Source organism: Oncorhynchus mykiss, chromosome 30 (genome assembly GCF_013265735.2).
Source record: "Oncorhynchus mykiss isolate Arlee chromosome 30, USDA_OmykA_1.1, whole genome shotgun sequence".
NCBI classification, from domain to species: domain Eukaryota; kingdom Metazoa; phylum Chordata; class Actinopteri; order Salmoniformes; family Salmonidae; genus Oncorhynchus; species Oncorhynchus mykiss.
The window spans coordinates 20329965-20353117 of record NC_050570.1 but is presented as its reverse complement, the minus strand read 5'-3'; the positions used below and the strand labels follow the sequence as shown (position 1 = coordinate 20353117).

Genomic DNA, 23153 nt, shown 5'->3' with positions numbered 1-23153 from the left:
AAATCACTTATCTATTATGTCATAAACATCCTTGTAGTCATGGACTCTACAAAGGTGTCAAAAGCGTTCCACATGGATGCTGGCCCATGTTGACTCCAATGCTTCCCACAATGGTGTCAAGTTGGCTGGATGTCCTTTGGGGGGTGGACCATTCTTGATACATATGGGAAACTGTTGAGTGTGAAAATCCCAGCAGCATTGCAGTTCTTGACACCTACTACTATACCTTGTTCAAAGGCACTTTTGTCTTGCCCATTCAGCCTCTGAATGGCACAAATGCACAATTCATGTCTCGATTGTCTAAAGGCTTAAAACCCCTTCTTTAACCTGTCTCCTCCCCTTCATCTACACTGTTTGAAGTGGATTTGACAAGTGACATCAATAAGGGAGCATCGATTTCAGCTGGTCAGTCTAGGTCACAGCAGGGTTTCTTCATGTTTGTACACTCAGTGCAAATGATCAAAAGCAACTGACTGATCATCTGGGCGAACCAGCTGAATAGAACACCCTTTTTCATTATTTTCATAACAATACTACTGATAAGCAAATTACCAGTAACGTCTTACAGAACAAAGATGCCAATGTACTTTCATCATGTCACTTTTAATTAATACAGTAGATGTAGATCATATAGAATGTTAGATATTGTGTCTGTGTCATGATCAAAAGCATTTGAATACAACATTGTATTTTTTTTCCCCAGTATGTCCTGAAAGTATGTACTTCTGTCTTACAGACACCATGTTACTTAGCACAGAGTGCTGTACTTAATGAATAATGTCCTGGGCCTGAGTCAAGCCAAGACAGACCAGAAAAAGAAGGATAACATGGGATATAGTGTACAGTAACTAGGAAGGATTGCCACAACATTGCGTGCATCCTTAAGATCTGATAGCACAGATGGTGTGAGGATTATACTGGCCGATTTGCCGAGAAACTGAAATACAGGGATAATTTGTAGTTTAAAGATGGCCCTTTCTGTGCTTCTCCAGGGCTGTTAATTATGAGTAAATCAAGAAAACAGTACATCCTCGTCCAGCATCTTCTAGTCCTTCGAAGGCGATGTCAGGAAGGAAGGTTTTTATGGAAGTGTCTTAAGTGTTTGGTTTAAATTTATAATTTGTTTTTATCAATAAAGAGAAGCTAGTAACAATATCGTATTTTGTCATGCCAGCTCCCCCCATCAGTCGGAATAGCATGTCAAGGCAGAAAAATGACCTTTACCATTTTGCCGAATGACCATTCTTTTCCCCTAATTTTAGCCTTGTTGCAGAAGCCTCTGGTTCTCAGAATAATTCATGTTAGTTTCCAGGCGTCGGAAGTCATGGCTAGGAACCACAATCCCAGGGCTGACTCTCTGCTCCCCCAGAGGATAAAGTGCTGAGGAAGACATTCACCAGCGTAGGGATATTTTACTGTCCTCTGTGGTGAACGGCAGCACCCAGAGGAATCTTTAATGACGTTGGGATGTAAAAAGACAGTCACGTACAGTGTGCAAGCATAACGCACATTGTTCTAAATTCACACTGCACCGCTGAACAATGATGCAAGCAAAACAATTTGTGAGCTGTGTCATGCTGGTGAGTTGGTTGCAGAGCAACACAGTGTACAGACACTTGTCTGCGAAGGCAGTCAACAGTGAAAGTCTCTCTCTAGCTCTCTCTCTCTCAACATTCTGATAATAGCCAGTGAAGACAATATGGTACCTCTTAGGATGTCCTTCATGATATGTCACCCAGCCAGCTGCACTTTACATTATTGGGTACATTTTTTAAAAATTAGCTCATACCAACATCCGGCATTTGAAATCACTGACTGGACAATATACACAAAGACTTCAGGAGTACGATCAAAGGCCTCTCACGCACTGTTCAAAATATTATTTAACCAAATTACACTTACAGCTGAGTTACAGTACAAGACCTCTTTCATGTTGCCATTCATTATTCAATCATCACCGAGTAATTCTTCAACACAAACCCTTGTACTAAACGACATACAGTACAGGCCCTGAGAATAAACTGTCGTTAACACTTCTTTAAGTTAGATGCGAAGGCCTTAAAGAGGTCTGTCATTAATAATGTTTATAAGTTGACTGCCAGAGTGATAAGGAACTTGAGTGGCACAGTAGGGGTCTTAAATCCCAGCCCAAATGTGGATTTTCACTGAGCTGCAACTATAGCGTAATGCTGTGTGAGCCTGAAGAATACCAAACTTTTGGCCATGTGAATGTTGGTATTTAATTTCCCAAACCCATCAGACATTGCAGCCAAGACTAATCTCCTCCCACCATTTGGCCCCTACTTTTGGAAATCCTACATTCTGAAGAGATGTTTCTTTGATTAAGGATTTTTATTTTGTTTCCCTTAAGCTTGGTGTAGATCAGATTTGACTGAATCAAAAATGTAAACATTGGTAGTTGGGACATGTTTACATAACACAGAGGCAAGAGACTTTGGCAATAGGACTATCAAGTATCTGTCAACTGAAAGACGTTATTCAAACTTTCATTTCAAAGTAAATCAAGGCCAATTTGGAATGTCACAGTAGTCCTCCCACTTCATTTTCCATGACAAGCTTTGCACTCAGCACATCCCCAATGGTAAACTTCTATGTAAAAATGCATGTGCCGTAAACAGTGCCCTAAGGTTTGTGCTGAATGAAAACATGAAGGATGGAACATCCTTACATCCCTAATTTAGAAATGGATCCAAATGACTTTTTGTTGTGTCTCCCCTTTTGGAAGCGGAACTCCTTGTTTCCGGCTTTACTGCCTTTTACAAAACCACAAGCCAGTCCAACATATGTCGCCCACTCTCCTCCACTCCTAATGATCCTGGCCAGAGGTTTGCATGGGGGAACAGGAAGCTCCAGTAGTACACAGACATGCATACAACTGGGCATAATGGCTGTTTGGGCATGAGTTTGTTATTCAAAAGGTAAAGAAACAGGCCATTAGGGCAGGACAGTGGTTTGTACTCAGCCTCAGTTAGAGATGGCTGTGGACTGAGACCATTCAACAAACCTAAACCCCTTGTCATTCTTCAGCAATAACAATGCCGGTTAATTGTAACTGTCACATAGACATATGTTGGGTACCTCAGGAGCCTTTATTATTGAATGAAGAGAATGAATCATATCGGCCAGATTCACATTAAGAGAGGAGGACTAAACTACTCAGAAGCTCTAAAGGCTTTTCATATGTGCAGTTGGAGAAAAAAAAAACATAGATGAATTGAGAAACAAGGCGGTGTGCACGCAATTTAGATGTTATGTTTTCGAAAAGGGTACTTCCAGGATGATGGCAACAAAACTGCTCTGCACACAAACAGGCAGGATCAAAAAGGTAACTCAAGCAGCTATTGTTGATTAAAAAAAACAACGTGTGAAACACCAGTTAGTGAGACAGATACTTTCTCATAGTGAACAGCATTTTGATTAGTTATTAGTTAGGTCTCGTAGAAAGTCTTAATTGCCAAGCTAATTTAAACAAAAGTGCGGGTGGCTAATGAGGAAAGCGAGAGCGAGCGGGAGAATAGCAATCACCTTTGTTACATGGGAGAAAAAGGAGAAAAAAACTCAATTCATTATAGATGAATAAATAAGCAAAAGTGGGAACTTGGACATTAAGAAACTACAGACCATTCTGGAGGAAACTGAGAGAGGAAAGGAGTGGGACAGATATTACTATACAGTAAATTAAGTGATATACTGTAGAATGTATGAATATTGTGAAGTGCATTCGCATAGCACAGTAAGAATGATATGGTAGAGACTCAGCATAATGATAACAACTTAACAAAAACTAAAAAACTTGAGAACTAGATTATTTACATAACTATTTGATATTGTATATCATTACCAAATTATGACAAGATTCACATCGCTACAGTGAGGATGTAGTCCGCTCTTACTGAAACTGAACACGAGACGCGAGTTTTTGTGTATAGATTTACAGTACATTTATCTTCTTCTCCTTTCTCCAAAATGTTGGGATAGAAAAGAAAGTGTCTGTGGCCGACTGCATTTGACAGTGTATGTAATACAATATAGACAGACGCTCAACACAGATTGGTCACAATTGAGCTAACACAACAACATAACATGAGGAAATGTGTGAATGTGTATATCAGGGTGGTTTTGGGAATCAGCTTGCTAGTACTTATGATCTACATGATAATGTAAGCAAACAGATCTTTTTCAGCTGATCAGTTGCAAGAGCGTTTCTCACGAAGAGAGATGTCATGCATTTATGTCAATAGAAAAACCTTGGCCTAGTATATTCTGCATCTGTAAATGAAAGTGATGAAGCAAGCAATGTTAATTGTTTTCCCTGAAACAAATACTGAAATAGAGATTTTAGTTGATATTTTGTACACGTGTTGTGTGATCATGATTCACCAGTAATCAATCGATGAACTACAGTGCAACTACCATCTCTATTAGTTGACTGTGTACTGTGTGTGTAGTGATGCATGTAACATCTCTGAAGACATGGGGATACCTGCTGCCCACATGTTTGTGAAGATTCATCAACACACTGACTTTCATAATATAAAATATAAACTATTATGACATTTACTCAGCACGAGCTATGAACTAAGGTGATTGGTGGCCCCAGAAACTTAGATAAAAACTCAATTTTTGCAAAGCACAAAGTTCTGTATGTTTGCACAGGACAGCACAGTGAAGTTCATGATGTTAGTAAAGACATTCTCACTCACTGTTGCTTTGTCCACTTGTATGACATTAGCATCCCAAAATGAAGTTGCCGTATAAACAATTAGTGTAGGCCTAACAATTTGTTAATCCAGTTCCAATCGTTTTTGGGAATACAATACACACCAAACAAGGATGTTACGAATAATGGAGATGTGTAATGTCATTGTTGTTTAAATGTTAATACATGTGTAACCTACAGAACTGAAACCCATCTGGACGCACCAAAATATTCAATGACCTATCAGATATAACACCCAACTTTTTATTTTCAATTTTTAACCGTAGTTTTAACAAAAGCGGCAGACCATGGCAAACACATTATGATTTCAGGAATAGTTCAAACGAGTACCATAGAAGAAAAATCTAAAATCATTTCCATTTGTACTCACCATCCACCAGGTCTTGGCCGTCATGTCATAGCACAGCTGCCATTTGACAGAGTTGTCTGCTGCCTTGCCACCCATATGTGTGATGCTGGGGAGCTCCATGGAGAGAGCCAGATTGTAACGATACAGTGAAGCACAGACGCTCAGCACAACTCCACAGTCTCACAGTCAGGCAGGAGTCACTGACACACAACTTCCAACCCTCCCCGGCATCTCCCTGTCTCTCATCCTTCCTTTACTCCCTGTGAGGCTCTCAGAGAGATTGGGTAGCCTGAAGAGAGTGGGTAAGACCAGGAGGATTAGGATACCAGCAGCTACACACACACACACACACACACACACACACACACGACCATACAGACACCACCCCCACCACAGGCTGCTAGACTGCCTCCCCAATGCCAGCTGTACTAACCCACACACAGACACACACATTCACATGCTTGAATAGTATATCAAGTACACGTTTGGGGAAATCATCCTAAAGAGACAGATAGGCTGACCTTTGAGCAATTCCACTTTTAACGGACTCAGATGTCACTTAAAATGTATGCAAAACAAAAACATTGATTTCAAATTTAACAAACTATACAACTCTATGCACAAGGACTACTTTTAAGAATGTACACTGACCATTCTACAAAAACATATTTACTGGAAGAACTGTGTGGAGATTCAACGTTTCAGTAAAATCTCCCTCAGTTTACAGTATGTGACCAAGTTTTTCAAAAACCCTGTTAAATATTTGTTCTGAAATAAGATTCAAAGATGCCTGCAGAAAGGGGATCAGCTATGACATGACAACTTCAGTTTGAAAAAATCTCTTGGTTATTGAACTACTGTAAGTGAAGTGGATTTACACCCGGTAACTGAATTGCGGTAACAGAATTTCATCATAGGTCCATGATCTGTACTACACAGAAATGCCTAATTATGGATATGAATGTCATTCTATTCATGGTGATGTATCCTAAACAGGTACATAAAGGTAGAAATATTCAATACCCTTCTCTGCGTATGTGGGTATTCTACACGCTTGCTATTATTTTAATGAGCTCCACCACCAAATTTGGTTGTTCTGGATTGGATTAAATCTGAACCATAGACATCTACAGTATGTTTCACAAGTTTGGACATCAAAGTACAGCACAGAAGAGCTCATTAGAGTACAGGAAAGCACAGCACAAAACAGTAGAGTATAGTTCAGTACAATACAGAGTTCAGTACAGCACAGTATAGTCAAGTAAAGTATAGTTCAGTACAGTAGAGTTCAGTACAGTACAGTACAGTATAGTTGCTCCACTCTACTGTACTGTGCTGTCCAAACTTATGAAACATACACTACCGTTCAAAAAAGTTTGAGGTCACTTAGAAATGTCCTTGTTTTTTAAAGGAAAACACATTTTGTTGTCCATTAAAATAACATCAAATTGATCATAAATACAGTGTAGACATTGTTAATGTTGTAAATGACAATTATAGCTGGAAACGGCAGATTTTTTTATGGAATATCTACATAGACGTACAGAAGACCATTATCAGCAACCATCACTCCTGTGTTCCAATGGCACGTTGTGTTAGCTAATCCAAGTTCATCATTTTAAAAGGCTAGTTGATCATTAGAAAACCCTTTTGTAATTATGTTAGCACAGCTGAAAACTGTTGTTCTGATTAAATAAGTAATAAACTGACTAGTTGAGTATCTGGAGCATCAGCATTTGTGGGTTTGATTACAGGCTCAAAATGGCCAGAAACAAATAATTTTCTTCTGAAACTCGTCAGTCTATTCTTGTTTTGAGAAATTAAGGCTATTCCATGTGAGAAATTGTCAAGAAACTTAAGATCTGAAAACATGGTAAGCATTGGAGTCAACATGGGCCAGCATCCCTGTGGAATGCTTTCGACACCTTGTAGAGTCCATGACCCAACGAATTGAGGCTGTTCTGATGGAAAAATTGACACCCAATTTGACATCAAATGTTGGCACTCATGGGTCATTTTACATGGAAATGACCCTTTATTGAACAGAAACGACCTGTGTTCAAACGACCCCATCCCAAAAAACAATTATCTCAAAGTTATAAGCAAGAGTCTGTGCTTTAAATGTTGCAAGCCCCTTGCTCTATGGCTTTGAGGGGCATCTGTTCTGAGTGGTTTTTCTCCTAAGACACACACACACACACCCTGACCAGGTAACACGCACCTCCCTGCCCTGACCAGGTAACACACACCTCCCTGCCCTGACCAGGTAACTCACACCTCCCTGCCCTGACCAGGTAACTCACACCTCCCTGCCCTGACCAGGTAACACACACCTCCCTGCCCTGACCAGGTAACACACACCTCCCTGCCCTGTTACATGTTTTCATCGGAGTGTAGTCAGCAGGCATTCTGCAATGGCTTTGGACTTTTCTTTCAAAGAGTGTGGTAATTAAAATGTCTGTTGCACAAATCCTCCACATCCCCCGGTCTTGGGGTAACCAGCCGTTGACCCAATGACATATGGTTTGACCACATAAATGCTGAATGTGCATAGAACAGATGTAGAATACTCTTTTTGTCTTGTTATTGTTTCTCTCCCAACTGTTTCTGTGGTCAAAGATATCAAAGGCCAAAGAATATGTTGTTGTATGTTTTTAAAATTGTGGCAAAAAAAAAAGTTTTTTTTATCAAGAACACATAGGCCTAACATATCCATTATGAAATATATACCGTGCATTCTGAAAGCATTTAGACCCCTTCCCTTTTTCCACATGTTGTTACATTACAGCCTTATTCTTAAATGGATTAAATAATCCCCCCCCCCCTCATCAATCTATACACAATGCCCCATAATGACAAACGAAAAAAGAAAAAAAAAATTGCACATTTATTAGAAGAAAAAACAGAAATACCTTATTTTCATAAGTATTCAGACCCTTTCCTATGAGACTCAAAATTGAGCTCAGGTGCATCCTGTCTCCATTGATCATCCTTGAGATGTTTTCTACAATTTTATTGGAGTCCACCTGTGGTAAATTCAATTGATTGGACATGATTTGGAAAGGCACACACCTGTCCCACAGTTGACAGTGCATGTCAGAGCAAAAACCAAGCCATGAGGTTGAAGAAATTGTCCGTAGAAATGAGATAGGATTGTGTCAAGGCACAGATCTGGGGAAGGGTACAAAAACAATTTCCCAAAAACACGGTGACCTCCATCATTCTAAATGGGAGAAGTTTGGAACAGCCAAGACTTCCTAGAGCTGGCCGCAGGGCCAAACTGAGCAATCGGGGGAGGAAGGCCTTGGTCATAAGGTGACCAAGAACCCGATAGTCACTCTGACAGAGCTCCAGAGTTCTTCTGTGGAGATGGAAGAACCTTCCAGAAGGACAACCATCTCTGCAGCACTCCACCAATCAGGCCTTTTTGGTAGAGTGGCCAGAAGGAAGCCACTCCCCAGTAAAAGGCACATGACAGCCCACTTGGAGTTTGCCAAAGGGCACCTAAAGGACTCTCAGACCATGAGAAACAAGATTCTCTGGTCTGATGAAACCAAGATTGAACTCTTTGGCCTGAATGCCAAGCGTCACGTCTGGAGGAAACCTGGCACCATCCCTACATTGAAGCATGGTGGTGGCAGCGTCATGCTGTGGGGATGCTTTTAGCGGCAGGGAGACTAGTCAGGATCAAGGGAAAGATGAATGTAGCAAAGTACAGAGAGATCCTTGATGAAAACCTGCTCCAGAGTGCTCAGGACCTCAGACTGGGGTGAAGGTTCACCTTCTAACAGGACAATGACCCTAAGCACACAGCCAAGACAATGCAGGAGGGGCTTCGGGACAAGTCTGTGAATGTCCTTGGGTGGCTCAGCCAGAGCCCGGACTTGAATCCAATCAAACATCTTTGGAGAGACCTGAAAATAGCTGTGTAGCAACTCTCCCCATCCAACCTGACAGAGCTTGAGATGATCTGCAGAGAAGAATGGTAGAAACTCCCCAAATACAGGTGTGTGTTTCAAGCTTGTAGCATTATACCCAAGAAGACTCAGGGCTGTAATCGCAGCCAAAGGTGCTTTAACAAAGTACAAAGTAAAGGCTGAATACTAATGTGATTATTTTATTTATTTTTTATACATTTTTTTTGCATTGTCTTTATGGGGCATTTGTGTGTAGATTGACGAGGGGAAAAAAACATTAAACCCATTTTAGAATAAGGCTGTAATGTAACAAAATGTGGTCTTAATACTTTCTGAATGCACTGTAGATCTAAAAGATCATTGGAATGTAGACAGAAGACTGTAACGACTACTTTCACAGTGCTGGAAAATGTAGACTTCCTTCTCATAATCTAAAACTGAAATTCTTCAACTATCACTGTGTTTTTGACAACCCTAATTGTTGTGATGAAAAATACAAGTGATCATAAACGAGGCAATGGCATCAGTCCAACCACAGTGGCTCAGAGCATGACATTGGGTCCGACACTTCAGTTAGCATCTACCCAGTAGAAAACAGAAGGTCTCCATAAACCACTGTCTAAACTAACCACATGCTTACTCTGACTTTAAGAGCAAGGATGACCATAGAAAAAGCGCAAACCTCAGACGAGGATGACATTTCACCAACCTTCTTGGGGACAATTGGCTGAAACAGACTCATATTGTTTTCAAATTATATTTCAGGCTTGAAAAGTAGCAAAAGCTGTAATTATTCAAACATATTCAAAACCACAACAACTAAACCATAGTGGTACTCTGCAATTAAACCAGTCATTCGGAATATTGTCATAATGTAATATCTAACTTCTAATGGGGAAAGGCTGGTGAAAGCTCTTTCAGGGTAACAAAGTGAAAACAACTCATGTACATGATGTTTTAAGTGTCTATCCTGGAGTAATAATACTGTAGTAAATGTTCCATGACTTTTTGAATTCTAGCTTCAGCAGGTCTGATCTGGACTTCTGCTGGCTGAGTTGGCATCAGAACTCGTGCACATTCTTTGGCCATCCACAATGAATCATGACCTATCCTTACTCTGACAATAATGACATGCTCTGCAACAGTAACCTTTTCCCTCCTCTAATTCTCTCTTTTCTCCCAACTTCTCAGAGTTTCATCAGGACCGTGTGGTGATATTGTGGCAACCCTCTCCCCATACCATGAAGAGATTTTTCCCCAACCAGAAAAACATTAATAGTTTTAAAGGGTAGGATAAAAATTTAGAAATGGTTGTGCCCACAAAAAAAGGCATCAGGTCATTCCCAAGACTCACAATTGTAACCCCACTCAACCAGGCACTCAACAAACAACATCCATAACTCACTAGAAAAGAAAACACCTCCCACAGTGCTTAGACATCAATATACCCCTCAGTAGTCTTCAACTGTAAATAAAAGACAAAACAAGTATCTAAACATAGACCTACTGTATGCTTAGTAGTAGGCTAACCCATTACTAGTGCTAACTACCTTTAGCTCCTATTGATGAAGGTACACTACATGGCCGAAGGTATGTGGACACCCGCTCATCAAACATCTCAATGCAAAATCCTGGGCATTAATATGGAGTTGGTCCCTCCTTTGATTCCATAACAGCCTCCACTCTTCTGGGAAGGCTATCCACTAGATGTTGCAACATTGCTGTGGGGACTTGCTTCCATTCAGCCACAAGAGCATTAGTGAGGTTGGGCACTGATGTTGGCGATTAGGCCTGGCTCGCAGTCGGCGTTCCAATTCATCCCAAAGGTGTTCGATGGCGTTGCGGTCAGGGCTCTGTGTAGACCAGTCAAGTTCTTCCCACCGATCTTGACAAATTATTTCTGTATGGAACTTGCTTTGTGCACGGGGGCAATGTAATGCTGAAACAGGAAAGGTACTTTCTCAAACTGTTGCCAGAAAGTTGGAAGCACAGAATTGAATGTAATTGTATGCTGTAGTTTTAAGATTTCCCCCTTCACTGGAACTAAGGGGCCTAGCCTGTACCTTGAAAAACAGCCCTATACCATTATTCCTCCTCCACCAAACTTTACCGTTGGCACTATGCATTGGGGCAGGTAGCATTCTCCTGGCATCCACCAAACCCAGATTCGTCCGTTGGACTGCCAGATGAAGTGTGATTCATCACTCCAGAGAACGCGTTTCCACTGCTCCAGAGTCCAATGGCAGCGAGCTTTACACCACTCCAGCCGACGCTTGGTATTGCACATGGTGATCTTAGGCTTGTGTGCGGCTGCTCAGCCATGGAAACCCATTTCATGAAGCTCTCGACTAACAGTTATTGTGCTGACGTTGCTTCCGGAGGCAGATTGGAACTCGGTAGTAAGTGTTGCAACCGAGGACAGATTATTTTTACACACTACATGCTTCAGCACACGGAGGTCCAGTTCTGTGAGCTTGTGTGGCCTTCCACTTTGCAGCTGAGTCGTTGCTGCTCCTAGACGTTTCCACTTCACAATAACAGCACTTACAGTTGACCGGGGCATCTCTAGCAGGGCAGAAATTTGACAAACTGACTTGTTGAAAAGGTGGCATCCTATGACAGTGCCACGTTGAAAGTCACTGAGCTCTTCAGTAAGGCCATTCTACTGCCAATGTTTGTCTATGGAGATTGCATGGCTGTGTGCGTGATTTTATACACTTGTCAGCAACGGGTGTGGCTGCCAAATCCACTAATTTGAAGGGTTGTCCACATATTTTTGTATATACAGTGACATAGGGAATATTCAGATCCTTTAACTTGTTTCACATTTTGTTAGATTAAAGCCTTATTCTAAAACGTATTAAATAATTTTTTTCCCTCAATCTACACACAAAACCCCATAACGACAAAGCAGAAACTCTTTTTTAGAACTGTTGGCAAATGTATATATATTTAAAAAAACACTAACTAGCTGTAGCTCAATGACTTGAAGCATTGGCTTGAGAAACTACCCCTAACTTCCTTCATATGGACACAGAGACATAAAAATGGTACCCACAAGTTAATCTGACTCTGTATATAAAGGACTCCATTGCCATTGTATCTCTTATGGTATGTTTCATTTAAAGGTGTAAAATGCAGAAATCGCTCTGCCATTTCTTGGTTGCAAAAATTCTAATATTACCCTTAATTTCAGTTTGTGACAAAACAAGAAATGTATAGTGTAGAGAATCATTGTACCATCTAAACCGCTGTGAAATATATTTTCCATAACCAAAAATATTGTATTGTGTACAAAACCGCAAACTCTAAACTAAAGAAGGGGAAGCATAGAAATAACTCACATAGAAAAGATCTACCACTTCTTAGACTTGCTTTCTATGAGAATGAGATGTATAACTCAAATTTCTATGTGAATTTGGTCAGATCACTCAAAAAGTTACATTTTGCAGCATTAATTTATATTCAAAATGTTAGCCATGTTCTAGTGGAAGGCTGCCAAATAGCCTACTTTATCTTCATGGCTAACTCACCTGTGTATGCCTACCATCAACTTTCAAGTTGGAGAGAATTTTGCGATGCTAGAGATTCAATTGAATGAGCATGTGCGAGCGCTCAGTCTGCCTGTTTCGGCCATGCAATGCATTTGAGCTTACAATCGCCCACATTTTTACTGCAGCACCTGATCCGAGCGCCTTTTTGCACTCACCACTAATGAGTTATCACCTAAAAATCGAACCAACTTCCCCAACGTCTTCCTGTTTCCATGTGCAATATAAAAAATATATTATCTAAAAATAAATATCTACTTCATCCACAGTAGTCTGTGGTTTAACTTTAAGCTGTATGTCCATTGTCCAATGCTTTGTTAATCATTGGAGAACAAATGAGTCTCAAAGTTAGTCAACTCAAAGCAGCAGAGGAACCACACAGGAATAGGTCAGTATGTCACAGATCCAAGAGCAGAAGCATCTGTCATGACTTGCCACAGTTATGTTGGGACACAAGAAATTATGTGAATGTCAAGTTACTGTTTTTAAATCATGAAATATCTTCAGGCACAGAGATGTTGGCTATAATTACATATGTTTGAGAGAATTTGATAGCCACGAGGAGCCACAGAGCACAAAAGGGACATAGTATTGACATTGGAACACTGAACACCAGTAGTTCTTATGATCAAGAATAGATAGGTCGGCCTAATTCATTTTCAAACATGCAACTATCCTAAAATCAAGCCTCCTTACATAATAGCTGGCCGAGCACTTAGTAACAGTGTGACACATTGGGGGAATGTATGCTTTTTGCATACATCAGTTAACACTGAACAACATCCCCCCCAAAATTATGGACTCCCTCTAACTCCATTGGAGGTATGTATCTGTGTGTTTGGCACGCTAATTAGATGGTTTGTAGGAGTTGGTTTATGGTCCACCTGACACATTAATGAGAAAGAGCTCATATTTAATGGGATTTATCCACTGATTAAATATTCATCCTGAAGGAAGCATGATAGCTGTAGTAGGCCTACAGTTGACAAGTAAATGACTGTGTGATATGTGTCTTCTCGGTAGGAGGTGGTTTATTTTCCAAGAAACAACTGAAAAAAACACTAACTGAGGAAGCAACTGGTGGTGTAGAATGGTGAGTAGATTATCATAATACATAACATTGAAATGAGACAATGAAAACGTTACCTAAAAAATGAGTTTGTCGTATGGACTGATGACAAAGAAAAGGAAGGGTGTCAGTCCTGGACAAGCATTATGATAATGGTATGCTTTCTGTACAACACTGTTCCAAATCTATAGCCCCTTAGAGGACCACAGCGTACCACTGCTCCCGCCCCCCACCTCCCACCAATTGCCAGCACAGACTCCAATTACTGGTTCAACTAACAAGCAGTGATGACGCCCACTCTCCAAATTACCAAGACCGCATTTCTAAACAGTGCTTTGGGGAATCAGTTAGACGGCTGTAGGCTGAGCAACAAGCCCATCTCACAGAGAATAATGAAAGGACCTTTTCTCTATTTGTTTCTCTTGATTATATTTCATAACAACCTTTCATATTGGACTGAACTGACTGTACTCCCCAAATGGTTACAATGTGTGACTCACAACATTGAATTCAACTTTACAACAACATAAATCCAACTTGCAATGTGGTTCATTGCGATTTCTACCCAGGGAACCCACCTGTGGAAAATCGTACGTACAGTTGAAGTCAGAAGTTTACATACACCTTAGCCAAATACATTTAAACTCAGTTTTTCACAATTCCTGACATTTAATCCAAGTAAAAATTCCCTGTCTTGGGTCAGTTAGGATCACCACTTTATTTTAAGAATGTGAAATGTCAGAATAATTATTTCAGATTTTTTTCTTTCATCACATTCCAAGTGGGTCGGAAGTTTACATACGCTAAATTGACTGTGCCTTTAAACAGCTGTGAAATAATCTGTCTGTAAACAATTGTTTGAAAAATGATTTGTGTCATGCACAAAGTAGATGTCCTAACCGACTTGCCAAAACTAGTTAACAAGAAATTTGTGGAGTGTTTGAAAAACGAGTTTTAATGACTCCAAAGTCATGACTCCTAAGTTTCTGTAAACTTCCGACTTCAACTGTAACTGTACTGACGATGAATTGTCTCATGTCCCTCAGTGAAGATGTGAGTGAGATGTAAATGTTGACTCCTCTGAGGTAACTAAAGATTTAGATACAGTGCATTGGGAAAGTATTTAGACCCCTTGACTTTTCCACATTTTCTTACATTACAGCCTTATATAAAACTGAAATATCTTATTTACAGAAGTATTCAGGCCCTTTGCTATGAGACTTGAAATTGAGCTCAGGTACATCCTGTTTCCATTGATCACCCTTGAGATGTTTCTACAACTTGACTGGAGTCCACCTGTGGTAAATTCAATTGATTGGACATGATTTGGAAAGGCACACACACCTGTCTATAGAAGGTCCCACAGTTGACAGTGCATGTCAGAGAAAAAAAACAAGCCATGAGGTTGAAGGAATTGTCCGTAGAGATCCGAGACAGGATTGTGTTGAGGCACAGATCTGGAGAAGGGTACAAAAACATTTCTGCAGCATTGAAGATTCCCAAGAACACAGTGGCCTGCATCATTCTTAAATGGAGAAGTTTGGAACCACCAAGACTCTTCCTAGAGCTGGCCGCCCGGCCAAATGAGCAATCGGGGGATAATTGTTTTTATTTTTTATGATTTAACCTTTATTTAACTAGGCAAGTCAGTTAAGAACAAATTCTTCAGAGATCTTCATCTGAAGGCCTAGTACAAGAAAAACATCTCTCCAACTACAGACACCAGTGTCTCTGGTCAGGCAGTTTCTGTGCCCTCAAAAACACCTTTTATGCCGAAGTTCACCTTTTGTCCCATCGTCCAGAATGCCACACTAAATACATTTTTCAAGCAGGTGAATGTTGATGTGGAGAATCTGTTTAAGGGTAAAATTGACTCTAACCAAACACAACGTAGTCTTTCTAAGATAGAGAGGGATGTAATTCAATCATTGTCCACAAATGGACAATTGTGGTTAAAAAAAATAAATCAGACAAAAGGTGGTGGTGGACTCACTACAGTAGTGTGGAGTAAAGACAAATATGTGACAGAAGCCTACCGTCAATAAGATTTCCACCAATCTCTTACCTTCAACCCTACAGAGGACCTAAAAACTGCATTGAAAGGGATCCTCACAGAAGCTAAGGAGAATGGCTACATTTCAGACATTGAGTTCAAATGTCTTTTCAATGGCAGTCTGAGTCTGATTTCTTTTTATCTTCTTCCAAAAGTCCACAAGAATCTTGAAACCCCCCAGGCAGACCAGTCATTAGTGGTAAGACCAGTCATTAGTGGTAAGACCAGTCATTAGCAGACAGACCAGTCATTAGCGGTAAGACCAGTCATTAGCAGACAGACCAGTCATTAGCAGACAGACCAGTCATTAGCGGTAAGACCAGTCATTAGCAGACAGGCCAGTCATTAGCAGACAGACCAGTCATTAGCAGACAGACCAGTCATTAGCAGACAGACCAGTCATTAGCAGACAGACCAGTCATTAGCGGTAAGACCAGTCATTAGCAGACAGACCAGTCATTAGCAGACAGACCAGTCATTAGTGGTAAGACCAGTCATTAGCAGACAGACCAGTCATTAGTGGTAAGACCAGTCATTAGTGGTAAGACCAGTCATTAGTGGTAAGACCAGTCATTAGTGTTAAGACCAGTCATTAGCGGTAAGACCAGTCATTAGCGGTAAGACCAGTCATTAGTGGTAAGACCAGTCATTAGCAGGCAGACCAGTCATTAGCAGACAGACCAGTCATTAGCAGACAGACCAGTCATTAGCAGACAGACCAGTCATTAGCAGGCAGACCAGTCATTAGTGGTAAGACCAGTCATTAGTGGTAAGACCAGTCATTAGTGGTAAGACCAGTCATTAGTGGTAAGACCAGTCATTAGTGGTAAGACCAGTCATTAGTGGTAAGACCAGTCATTAGTGGTAAGACCAGTCATTAGTGGTAATGAAGGTCGGACAGAACCCATCTCTAAGTACATTGATTACTTTATTAAGCCTTTTCTGACGTCACTCCCAGCCCATCTTCAAGATACTACAGATGTGTTTAACAAAATTAAGGAATTTAACAATATAGGTACAGCTTCCTTTTTAGTCACCATGGATGTGGAGTCTCTATACACCACCACTGAGCATGAACAAGGTTTGGCAGCTATGGACCATTTCTTGAGTAACCGGCCTGAGACTGAGATGCCTCCTACAGAATTCATCGTCTCACTGACTGAATGGATTCTTAATCATAACATCTTTAAACAGGTCAAAGGATGTGCCATGGGAGCTACAGCCCTTCCTACCCTGGTTTGTACTTGGGTAAATGGGAAAATGACTTCATTTTGGATCCTTCTAATAACCATTTCTTTGACCGGATTGTATGGTGGGGACGCTATATTGATGATGTTTGCCTGTTTTGGTCCGGCTCAGAAGATGAACTTATTTCCTTCCACCAATACCTTAACAGCATTAACCCTAACATCAAACCAACTATGGAGTACAGCAAGGATAACAATCATTTTTTGGACTTTGACATCAGTAAAAATGCCAAATGTTGTTTGCACACATCAATCTTTAGAAAGCCTACAGATAGGAATACCATTCTGGAGGGCAGACAGCTTTCACCCCCAAAAGGCTAAAGGAGAATATTCCATATGGCCAATTCCAAAGAGTCCGCAGAATTTGGATCAGGAAACAGTCTACAGTGTCAAATCTGCTGAATTGCAGAATAACTTCTTGAAATCGGGGATACAGCGCTCAGGTCCTGAAAGATGCAGTTATAAGGGCCAGACAACATGACAGAGAGAACTTGTAGCGAAGAGGAGTGCCTCGTGATACATCAGAGTGTATTTTGTTACAAAATACAGTACTGAAGCAGAGAACATTAAAATAATATTTTTAAATAATTGGGGAATCATCCAAAGCAATATGCTACTACGCCAAGTCTTCCCAGAACCACCAGTCAGTCATAAGCTTTACGAGATGTCCTACCCTAAATGACAAATTAGTCCTCAGTTATCTTACTGGTGACTCAAAAAACGTGGCTAGATGACAAACCCAGGGGTTCTTCTAAATGCAACCATTGCAGTAATATTGCACAGAAGAAGTATTTTGTTGACACAGCTTCTAAAATGGAGTATTACGTCAAGCATTTCATTAACTGTAAAACCACTCATGTCATCTATAGATTGGAATGACCACAGTGCAACGTGTTCTACATTGGACAGACAAAGAGACGCCTTCAAGACCACTTAGCGGAACACAAGTACGCCAGTACGTAGGCAATGAAGACTACCCCATGGCAAGGCACTACAAGTCCCTACACCATGGCAAGACACTACAAGTCCCTACACCATGGCAACCCTGCCTCCCTACAAGCTATGGGTATTGATCATGTTCTGGCCTCAATTAGAAAAGGGGACCGTCTTTAACAGCTGAACCAAAGGGAACGTTTTTGGATTTACAAACTACAGGCCACTAAGTACCCTGGTTTAAATGAAGATATGAATTTCTCATCTTTCCTGTAGGGTCGTGATAGGTCCATTTACTGTCATCTAGTGGACATTTTGCTCTATTGCCCTCAGCTATGTTTAAACTGTTATTGTCCATGTTCGCTGTGTTCTAGTGTACTATGAAATAGATTGCTTTCCTATTCTTGGCACTTTGCCCAGTCATATTTAAGGTTAGAACTACCTTTCTAGGCATTCTGATGCTTCTAGCTTGGAGTTGAATCTACAGTATTTCACTTTTTAATGTGTATAGTATTGCTTACTAGGTGTGTCCAATCCTTTTTGTAACCACTCCCTCTTCAATTAGTGCTGATTGGAAAAAGTTGTTCAAAAGAGGAGAGGAGTACAAAGAAATTATAATACAAAGGCCATGCAGCCGAAACTCAACAGATTTTTAAAAAACTTTGTTTCCACTGAACATGCTATACAAATAAAGGAATTTTAATTAATTATATGAAGAGTCCCCTGGTCCTCCTTTCTTTTTGATAACCAATTTACCCCTTTTACCAAAGAGCACATTCTGTCTACCAGAGATGTGGACTCGAGTCCATTGACTTGGACTCGAGTCACAAATATGATGACTTGCAACTCGACTTTGACTTTAACACCAATGACTAATGACTTGAATTGGACTTGAGCCTTATGACTCGACCTGACTTGATACCCTCCCCAAGCCCAAATATTAAAAATGATGCTATCAAAAAAGTGTGCAGCTCATCAACTCTTCATTTAACGGATTACAGTTTGAATCGGACAGCAGCCAATCAAATTGTGCCAGCTGAGAAAAGGTTGTGCGTGGCAGTGCAGAGGAACGTCGGCGGGTGAATTCAGATGGAGCCCTTGGAAAGATGATACTCAAAATTATTATTTTCGGATATAAAGAAAACGCTGTATCAACAAAAAACAGATTGCAACTTGAAAAACATGCAGAAAGAAAATTACTGACGGAGGCGCAACAATTTCCAACTCTGTTCGACATTTGAAGCTGCACAAAGAAAGCTATGTTGTGGCTAATATAGCCGGCAGCTATATATTTTATTACTTTACTAGTGTATCATGTAGGCAAACGTAACGTTAAATCAATCAGCCTCCACACAGTCAGTCAGTGCGGGAACGTGATCATTGCATCCAAGATTGAGTTACAACTGGCTAGGCAGTTGGTAGCCTAAATCCTGCCTGATGTTACTGCTGTTCCTAAAACTATTGACATACGTTAGCCTACGGTAACCACACAGAGTGTGTGTGTAAGGTTGGGCGATCGTGTACAAGCCTACATCACCCGATTGCTCCCCCATAGTCTTTCTCATGGCTACCCATGTATTTCCATGGAAATGTCATGTTTATTTGGAAAGTAATAAATACAATGCCTTGCGAAAGTATTCGGCCCCCTTGAACTTTGCGACCTTTTGCCACATTTCAGGCTTCAAACAAAGATATAACACTGTATTTTTTTGTGAAGAATCAACAACAAGTGGGACACAATCATGAAGTGGAACGACATTTATTGGATTTTTCAAACTTTTTTAACAAGTCAAAAACGGAAAAATTATTCAGCCCCCTTAAGTTAATACTTTGTAGCGCCACCTTTTGCTGCGATTACAGCTGTAAGTCGCTTGGGGTATGTCTCTCAGTTTTGCACATCGAGAGACTGAATTTTTTTCCCATTCCTCCTTGCAAAACAGCTCGAGCTCGGTGAGGTTGGATGGAGAGCATTTGTGAACAGCAGTTTTCAGTTCTTTCCACAGATTCTCGATTGGATTCAGGTCTGGACTTTGACTTGGCCATTCTAACACCTGGATATGTTTATTTTTGAACCATTCCATTGTAGATTTTGCTTTATGTTTTGGATCATTGTCTTGTTGGAAGACAAATCTCCGTCCCAGTCTCAGGTCTTTTGCAGACTCCATCAGGTTTTCTTCCAGAATGGTCCTGTATTTGGCTCCATCCATCTTCCCATCAATTTTAACCATCTTCCCTGTCCCTGCTGGAGAAAAGCAGGCCCAAACCATGATGCTGCCACCACCATGTTTGACAGTCGGGATGGTGTGTTCAGTGTGATGAGCTGTGTTGCTTTTACGCCAAACATAACGTTTTGCATTGTTGCCAAAAAGTTCAATTTTGGTTTCATCTGACCAGAGCACCTTCTTCCACATGTTTGGTGTGTCTCCCAGGTGGCTTGTGGCAAACTTTAAACGACACTTTTTATGGATATCTTTAAGAAATGGCTTTCTTCTTGCCACTCTTCCATAAAGGCCAGATTTGTGCAATATACAACTGATTGTTGTCCTATGGACAGAGTCTCCCACCTCAGCTGTAGATCTCTGCAGTTCATCCAGAGTGATCATGGGCCTCTTGGCTGCATCTCTGATCAGTCTTCTCCTTGTATGAGCTGAAAGTTTAGAGGGACGGCCAGGTCTTGGTAGATTTGCAGTGGTCTGATACTCCTTCCATTTCAATATTATCGCTTGCACAGTGCTCCTTGGGATGTTTAAAGCTTGGGAAATCTTTTTGTATCCAAATCCGGCTTTAAACTTCTTCACAACAGTATCTCGGACCTGCCTGGTGTGTTCCTTGTTCTTCATGATGCTCTCTGCGCTTTTGACGGACCTCTGAGACTATCACAGTGCAGGTGCATTTATACGGAGACTTGATTACACACAGGTAGATTGTATTTATCATCATTAGTCATTTAGGTCAACATTGGATCATTCAGAGATCCTCACTGAACTTCTGGAGAGAGTTTGCTGCACTGAAAGTAAAGGGGCTGAATAATTTTGCACGCCCAATTTTTCAGTTTTTGATTTGTTAAAAAAGTTTGAAATATCCAATAAATGTCGTTCCACTTCATGATTGTGTCCCACTTGTTGTTGATTCTTCACAAAAAAATACAGTTTTATATCTTTATGTTTGAAACCTGAAATGTGGCAAAAGGTCGCAAAGTTCAAGGGGGCTGAATACTTTCGCAAGGCACTGTATATGGATATTTTTAAAAGCATTCATGATTTGTGTAAATGTAATATACTATTACTCTTGTTAAAATATGAAATGGTATTACATTTGGTGAAGAGCACATTATGAATTGTTTAGGACTCGAAACTCAAAGTTTAGGACAACCATTTATGCCGCACTCCACCAATCAGGCCTTTATGGTAGAGTGGCCAGAAGGAAGCCACTCCTCAGTAAAAAGCCCATAACAGCCAGCTTGGAGTTTGCTAAAAGGCACCTAAAGGGCTCTCAGACCATGAGAAACAAGATTCTCTGTTCTGATGAAGCCAAGATTTAAATCTTTGGCCTGAATGCCAAGCGTCACGTCTGGAGGAAACCCGGCACCATCCCTGCGGTGAAGCATGGTGGTGGCAGCATCATGTGGTGGGGATCTTTTTCAGCGGCAGGGACTGGGAGACTAGTCAGGATCGAGGGAAAGTTGAACGGAGCTAAGTACAGAGAGATCCTTGATGAAAACCTGCTCCAGAGTGCTCAGACTGGGGTGAAGGTTCATCTTCCCAACAAGACAACGACCCTAAGCACACAGCTAAGATAACGCAGGAGTGGCTTCGGTACAAGTCTCTGAATGTCCTTGAGTGGCCCAGCCAGAGCCTGGACTTGAACATCTCTGGAGAGACCTGAAAATTGTTGTGCAGCGACGCTCCCCAACCAACCTGACAGACCTTGAGAGGATCTACAGAGAAGAATAGGAGAATCTCCCCAAAGGTGTGCTAAGCTTGTACCCACAAAGACTTGAGGCTGTAATCACTGCCAAAGGTTCTTCAAAAAAGTACTGAGTCAAGGGCCTGAATACTTACGTAAATGTGATATTTCCTGGGTGGTTTTATTATACATTTGCAAACAATTCTAAGAACGGGTTTTGTATGTCATTACGTGGTATTGTGTGTAGATTGATGAGGGAGAAAAAAACTTTAATGCATTTTAGAATAAGGCTGTAACGTAACAAAATGTGGAAAAAGTCAAGGGGTCTGAATACTTTCCCGAATGCACTGTAGACAAGGGGGTGATAACGTGCAGATTTGTTACCTTTGCATCTCCAATGGGTATACTGTAGGTTTCCTGGTCTTTGTCATGTGAACAGGCACAATGTTTTCCCCACAGATGAGTCAGTGTAATGGTGAATCTCCGTACTTCAGTTGACTGCTGTGTAGTCTCATTCTCTAACTTCTGCCAGAAGGGTGCAATTGCATCATTTCTGCATCTGCAGGAAACCCTCTTTATACTTATATCGGTCAATTTTAAGATAGAACAACGTTGGATGCCAGCCGCCGATAAACCCAACAGAAGAAGGGGCGGGGGTGACAACGGTATCTAGCTTGCCGTATACGGGTAAACAATGCCCCCACCTGTTGGCACTGTTTTCGCGCAGTTCGGTTAATGACGGTGAGGGCAGGTGTTCGACAGGGCAGGTGTTCGCTCCAGCTAGCTAGCAAGTAGGACTCTGGGAGGTGGGGTCGAAAAAAACTCAGTCAATACTTTTAGGTCCCTTTCGACCGCATTCAAAAGAGTCACAAGCATAAGGGTGTCATGCGTGAGCGTGGAGAGTGAAAGGGGGGTGTTCCTGCAGGCTGCAGTTGCACACTATTGATCTGGACAGGAGCACTGGGGAAACCTATTGAGGAGAGAACAATTATAGGAAGGGGATAGAAAACTCAGATATTATATTCAACCAGTGTGCCCATGTTTGAGTGCTGTTGTGCGGAAGGCCCATATCAAACAGATGTAGTTCAGCATGTTGACACTAGAGGGAGGCGTGGCTTTACTTTATGGCAGAAAAAAAATTGTGCGGCAAAGACCAAATTTGCAAGTAGCAAATACAAAATAAAAGTCTAAATATTTCTGGAATTAGCAGCGCCAGTTTGTCGGAATGAAAAGCAAAGAATATTAGCTAAATGCCCTCAAGCTGCCGACTGGTTTTCACCCTTCACCTGTCAAAAATGCTTCGATCGCAAAAAAAACTTCACCTGTCTATAGAGCAGATCTCCCACTGTTTAAATGATATTCCAGTAAGACTGGAATAAAGAGCAGT

The 23153-nt window shown here is 41.0% G+C and overlaps 1 long non-coding RNA gene across 1 annotated transcript; it reads left to right on the top strand.

Annotated features, from left to right (window-relative positions):
• Positions 1 to 9186: 9186 nt before the first annotated feature.
• LOC118945755 lies at positions 9187 to 18548 on the top strand. Its single transcript, XR_005040848.1, has 3 exons — positions 9187 to 10295; positions 13582 to 13651; positions 17797 to 18548. It is a non-coding gene; the product is annotated as an uncharacterized LOC118945755 (long non-coding RNA).
• The last annotated feature ends 4605 nt before the right edge of the window (positions 18549 to 23153 follow it).